Source organism: Chaetura pelagica, unplaced genomic scaffold, assembly GCF_000747805.2.
Source record: "Chaetura pelagica isolate M959 unplaced genomic scaffold, ChaPel_1.0 scaffold3, whole genome shotgun sequence".
In the NCBI taxonomy this organism is placed as follows: Eukaryota; Metazoa; Chordata; class Aves; order Apodiformes; family Apodidae; genus Chaetura; species Chaetura pelagica.
The window spans coordinates 918,397-925,183 of NW_009952974.1; the positions used below are offsets into that span (position 1 = coordinate 918,397).

A 6,787-nucleotide genomic window follows, 5' to 3' on the forward strand; every position below is an offset into this window, starting at 1 on the left:
GGAACACTCACTTCTCCTGGCTTCTCAGCCTTGCTGTTAGGTGTTTCCACAGCTGCTCTGGCCCAGTTACAGAAAGCTGAATCACTCCTTAATAAAGTTAGGCTTTAAAATAAATTAATATTACCTGCCAACAAAATAGGATGCTTAACAAAAATTATGAGTTGAAATTTCAGCCTGGAATGACTATGGTCTTGGGAAAACGAGAATTTGGATCCAGAAATAATTCTGTGGCTCCTCTTTGCTTTTAACGGATCCTAAATATGTGGACACTAACAGTTCTTGAGCAGGTAATTTGTTTCCAGATGGGGCAGCTATCTAATAATTTCTGAAACGGGCCACATTTCTCTCTCCAAACAGAAATGCAAGGCTTCTCTGTGAAGGTTTGGCTTAAACAGAGATAATGAAACCAGATACATTTGGCCCACTAATTCAGATCATACAGAAGGCAGGGAAGAGAAGATGGAGACAACTGATGTTTTGAATTGTACCACTGTAAAGATGTCAGGAGATCCTCTGAACAGCTACTGTCTATTGATCTCCCATAAGAAAGGATGCCCTGTGGATTCAGCATGAAATTGGTCTGAAATATAACTCCTCTTCACACTGGGGCAAATCCCTTCACTGCTCTAAGGTCTGTTTTTCTCAGCCATTAAATGACTCCAACTGCTTCGTAGTAGGCTTTGATATCTATGAATACAGAATATAAGATATTCATGCCATGCACCCGAAATCAGTTGGGTTTTTTTGCAGCTTGTCTACATATTTGTAAATCAGGATTTACTATCAAAATAGAATGAAAAGCAAGTGAGACCTCTCCTGTTAATGACAACAATGTGAAAAAGGTAAAAAAAATCTCCCTAATTTTGCCATGGTTCAGGACTCATTCAATACTCACTAAAATGCTAGTGGCTGCCATGGCTTTATTTCATTTTTCTCATTCATACAGGTGCTGCCTTGACACCCTCAGAATGTTTTTGTCTTTTATTGTTCTCCATCAACAGCTTATATTAAGTATTTCAAATAATTTCTCTTTGCTATATTTATTTTCTCCTCTACAGCAGAAAAAAATTTAGCAAGAGACCCAATCTGTTGTGATTAAAAAAAGCTAGAAAAGGGTTTTAGCTCTTGCAATGGTATTTTATATTGTTTCCCATGAGGGGAATTACCTCCATTAATAGTGATTGCAAATCTCTGTGTACTGGGACATTAGCCTCCCTTATGCTTCTTCCTGAAATGAAAGAAGACAACTAAAATATTACAGAGCTGCTTTATATAGCACATATCCGATTAAGTCACTTAGCCCTAGTCTTTACATAGGGATGGAATGCCCAGAGGAATTCTTTGGGGAATTTCTCAGCTATAACATTGCAAAGAAAAGCCCTTGTTCATTAGGATAAATTTTAGCAGTTACTATATTAATCCCATCACCAAAAAATGCCAAGTTCATGGATGCAAGTGGCCACCTTTCAGATCTGCACCCTGGGAGGCACATCCTGGCTCTCCTGCAACACAGCATTGCTGCTCTTTCTCTCTCATGAAACCAAGGGCTGGGAAACAGCAGATGGAAAATAAGTTGTATATTTGTTTAGAAGACATCTGCTTCAGCCCAGCTCTTACTAAAATATTCTTATTCATTTATGACTCTCCCCCAAAGGGAAAGTGTTTTGTTCAAAGGCTGGAGGCAAATCCTGCTACTTTAGAAATGAAACCCCAAGAGCCAATGGATTCCTGAAGGGCTGGAGGTGTTGTGGGTGTATGAGATTGTCAGAGCTAGGTATTCACCTGGTGAACAGTGAGGTGGTTTCCTTGACCCTGTAAGATAAAGCTGACTTACATTTCATCCTGTTCTATCTTAATTTCTTTAAATTATTTAGCTTCTCTGCCTTGCATCTCTGACCCCAGCAGCTGCCTAACCAAGTGAACAGCTCTCATCATCCTCTTCCTCTTTGCATTACCACATAACTAGTTGCATTTCAGCTTCAACAATGTAATTTTTTTTCATGGAAATGAGCAGCCAAGTGCTCATAAATAACATATAGGCATCACACAATGAGAGGGTCATAAAGGAGCCACTTGTGCTTGAGAAAGGGCTGATTTTTGACGACCTTTCTCAGTTCTCAAATTGCTCTCCTAGAAAGCTTTAAGGGCAGAGGTTTCATCAAGGCAAAAGGCACCAAAGGTTCAGGTGCTGAGGGTGGGAGGGGGCAGTGGGAGGTACCATACAGCTTCAGTACTGGAAGAGAGTTTCTCATGTAGCACTGAAACCAGAACCTCTGAAAGAATACAAAACCTTGGAGATTTCAAAAGGTAGCCCACAGAAACCAACCCCTGATGACCTGGTTCCCACCTCTGTTAGATTTCAGCTGCAGAGGGAGAGAGCCTACTCAGCCATCACAAGAAAAAAGTCTAAGCAACAAAAAGTGATTCATGAACCACAGTCCCAGTCCCCAGCCTGTGCCCTGCAGACAGCAGCTGTTTAGGCCAGTACAAAGCTGGGGATTGTCCCCTGGCTGGGACTGCTGCTGGGAGGCAAGGAGGTAGCAGAGATAGGGTGCTGACAGCCTTGCAAGCACCCAGCACAACCCAGTAGATTGCACAGAGAGGCTCCCCAGTGATGTGCAGTGCTTAGATGGGAAGGCAAAGACCAGCCAGCTGAATGCCACTTCTCCCATTTTGTATGTAGCAGCAGATACAGAACGTGGCCCTTTAGCTGTCTAAGGAGGATCAGATAAATTGATCTGAAAATCAGCTCACACTGCATTATCTGTAGCAAGCCAGAAAGCTGAAGTTTCTGTGTGTATGTTTCACTTTACTTGCTTCTCTCTCTATAAATGTCACACTTCTAACCCATGGCTTCACAACTCCAACTCCAATTTTAAAGGAACATCACATAGTTTGGTTAAGAAAAGTGCTCTTCCCCTTGGGTTGACCCCCTGCTGTCCTCTTCTATTGACTCCTCAGGATCACACAGTAAACATCAACACTGGAAAACTTTTAGAAGTAACAACACCAGCAGAGGCCGAGAACTGTGGGGCACAGCTGGTTCCCACCCTCAATTCTTCCTGTTGCCTCTGCAATCTGAGAAGGCTCAGCACCTCAAGGGACGGTGCCCTAAAGACAAAACAACAAACCCAACTGCCTCTGTGAAAATAAATAACCCCCAGCCAACACACAGCTCTTCTCCACCAGAGTGGAAAATACGCATGTGTGGTCCAGCCCTGCTCTTGCAGTAATTGTTTGCAAGTACGGTCAGGAAGCGATGCTGTAGTGTCAGGAAACATGAACCCATGGAGAAAAGGGGTTGTGGAGTTGTGCCATACGTTTCACACCCCTCTATTTCTCACCCACACACATCTGAAGAGGGTGAGCTTGATTTTGATTGTTGGTGAGGTTTAAGATAATGCAAGATCCAAACAGAACAATAGAGTTGGTCTGGAAAGCAGCAGCACTGTGATTCTGGAAACTGAGGCTTGGGGGAAGCTTTTGGATGTCTCTCTCTCAGTTGTAGCTTGCCAGTAGCAATGCATGGATGTGGTTTACAAGGTGGAGAGAACGCTGACTCCAAGGCAGGGAAGTGCCTCTTGGGGCATCCTGCAGGAAAAATACTTGGCTCCAGAATAAATACTGCCTCAGATCACTGAAAAGGCCACGAGTTTGTGGAACAGCAGAAGCCATCAGAACAGTCCTCCTTAACTCAAAGCCTTTTCTTCCTTACTTCACCTAGGGGTGACAAGAGGTAAACCATTACTGGGATGTAAGGGGAAAGAGAAAACAAAATAATGATATGTTGTGTGGCTTGCTGTCTTCTTCTGTTCTCCTCATATCTAATTTCTCACAAAAGCTCTCACCCCTCTCAGTTGCCTCCTCAGCTCCATGTTTCCCTGTGGCTTGCCTTCCATGTTCTTCTTTCTCCTTCTATTGCCTCCTAGTCCAGCATCTATGTTCTTGTGATGCTTTGTGGTCCTCCATGATCACATTTGTACTTGACCAGACAACATACAAAGACTGAGGTAGACATGGCCTTCCTCAAAGACTTAAAATCAATTAACTCACTTTCTTCTACCTTTTGTGCATAATCAGGCCATGCCACATGAGAATGTGAGAATGACTTTTATGAAGGTGGGTGGAGAAATGGTTGCCAGTAGAGAGCAGCCTGAAAAGAGGAAAACTATGAGCTGAGACAGTGGGTTGTGAATTTCTTCCAAGTCTTGAGACAAGTTTCCACAAGAACTGATAAATTCAGTGCACAAAGAGTCAGTCAAATCTGGACAAGGCCATCAGCACACACTACAACTGGTTGTATCACTCAGACTACATTCAAGAAGGCAGTGACTGCTGTATGCAGATGGAGTTATCCACTTGATGAAAGAAAGAACCCTCCAAGACTTTCTGAACACCTAAGAGCTACTGTACACCAGTACAACTCTCCACTCCTGAATTAAAAGTGTTATAAATATTGGCTATAATCTGTGTTCTGACTCAATCCACCAACATGAAAATAAAGGGAATTAGCAACTCTTTATCCTCTTCCTTCACATGTGGTTTTGTTTCCAATACCAAAGCTCTTGCTAGTAGTAACTTTGAACTTGGACAATTTCCAATGTCCTCTAACGTCCTTGATCAATGAACTCTAACAGTGTTGATCAAAGACCTGTTAACACTAATTTCTGATTACACAAACTTTTCTTCCTTTCTAGATATTCTGTATTATCCCTATATGCCCTTTATAGGTGGAACCATGCTGTTCCAAGTTCTTCTAAGTTTCTTGGACAAACATGGCCATTTACAGCTAATACACATTAACCACACAAAAATGATGAATTCTAAAAGGAAAAAAAAAAAAAAAATCTTTGCCAAAAAGAAAACATAATGTTCCTCCAGAGGGATATATTTAAGATTGTACAGCCAAATCAAACAAACATGCCATAATCACCAGAATGAAACCTCAGAAACGACTCAAAACAACAGCACAACATAAATAAATATTAAGTCCAGTTCTTTGAAGAATGAGAGGAGAATGATCAGGTTTAGATGAGGAACAGCTTCTTGCTTAATGGCAACATGGAAGATAGAACTTGAGATGAAATAACATTTAAAAAAACCCTCTTCATTAAGACAAGTGCTGAATCCTGCTTCCTTTTTTCCTAAGTCTAGTACTTGAGATGATCTAGTGCCTTGCCCAATAATGGCTACAGAGACAACCCCAGAATACTGATGGACAATTCCAATTCTATTTCTGTCCTCATTTTTTTTTGTTTTGGGGGGGACGACCATATAACCTATACACTTTTAATTAACCCTTTTGTCCCTTCTGCCAACAGACAAATTTGCAAAACCAGCATGAGGCTGAACCAGGAGTACAAGAACAAAAGTGAAAAGGAATTGTTCATGAGGAGAAAAGGAAGGAATTAGTGCATAATTTACAGGTCACTGAATGTGAATTTTGATAAGCAATGATGAGGAAATGGCCTTTAATGACTTACAGTTCAGGTTGCACTCTCATTAGCATATATCTAGAGGAAAAAGGAGCTCAGCCATCTGATTTCTTTATTTGTGTCTAACTGTTGCAGATGGAAAAAAATACTATTTTTGATTAACATGAACAAATTTTAACTGTTTCCCATTCAATCAGAGATCAATTCAGATCCAGAAGCTCCTCTGCCATTTGAAGTCACACGCAGCTTCTAATGTAACATAAATGGCAACAGATCTTTTGACATCTCATTCTTTGAAAATCGCAGCACATTTATAAAAGTCACACAACAGCTGTTCTCTCTTTGGAGCTGAAAAACAGAATATCCTGTAATTCTTCTGTGCAAATCAATTATTTTAATCCTTCTATTTTAAAATGTACTAAACTTGGGTTGCACACGCCTTTGAAAATAAAAGATAGGGATTTTACTGCACTTCCTTCCTTCTTATTCTGTTTTGATTGCATCAAACTGATTCACTTAAACATCCCCATAACTTAAACATCCCACTAACTCAAACATCCTCTTTTCTTCACAGCAGGCATAAAAACTGTAGTATTTTTTGTTGTTGTTTGGTAATATAGATGTATTGACATGGAGCATGATTTATTTCCTGCCATTTAATGTCATAGTGTAGCTCACAGCTGAGTTTCAATCACCCTCTACAACTTAAAATTACAACCCACCCATCTAATCTGGATCACATGCTCTTTAGAAACATCTTGTGATATAGAGAGATACCACATTTGCTGTGAATTTAGGATACTTATTATATCAATTAAGACAACCTTTAGCTGTGTGCCTTGAGCCTCTAAGGGGAATGTCATCATCAGCACGTTAGCACAGAGTCTGAGTTTCACCCTGCTTGAAGGAATAGAAAGGAGATTCCAAGTGGGCTGCCACAGGTGTAGCACTTAAGTACCCTTGCATGTATGTGTTGACCCTCATTATTCATAGCTACCATGTTCTCAGGAGACTTTCAGCCTGAAGGAGTCCTATCCCCTTGTTTTACCACAATGGGACTTGACTTATATTTTCAAATATTACTGAGTTACTTATTTTCCACCAAAAGATGCATTAGATTGAAGTGATACAAGAACAGGACTGAAAGCAGACTGAGTGTTGATTCTTATTTCCTAAATGAAAATAATTGATGAAAATCAATATAAAATGTTCTTTATGAAATAGCAACAGAACTGAAAACTTGCAAAAGAATGCACTTTATAAAAGAAGTGGAGTGCACCTTAACTGCCCTGGGAGTAACTGCCAGTTATGCATGGAGGAAAATGCTGAATTTTTTGAAGAATCTCTTTCCC

The 6,787-nt window shown here is 40.5% G+C and overlaps 1 protein-coding gene across 1 annotated transcript in view; it reads right to left on the bottom strand.

Moving 5' to 3' along the window:
* KALRN (kalirin, RhoGEF kinase) overlaps window positions 1-6,787 on the bottom strand; it is a gene marked incomplete at its 5' end in the record, with an annotated part of 339,046 nt that overhangs the window by 123,338 nt on the left and 208,921 nt on the right. The window lies entirely within an intron of this gene.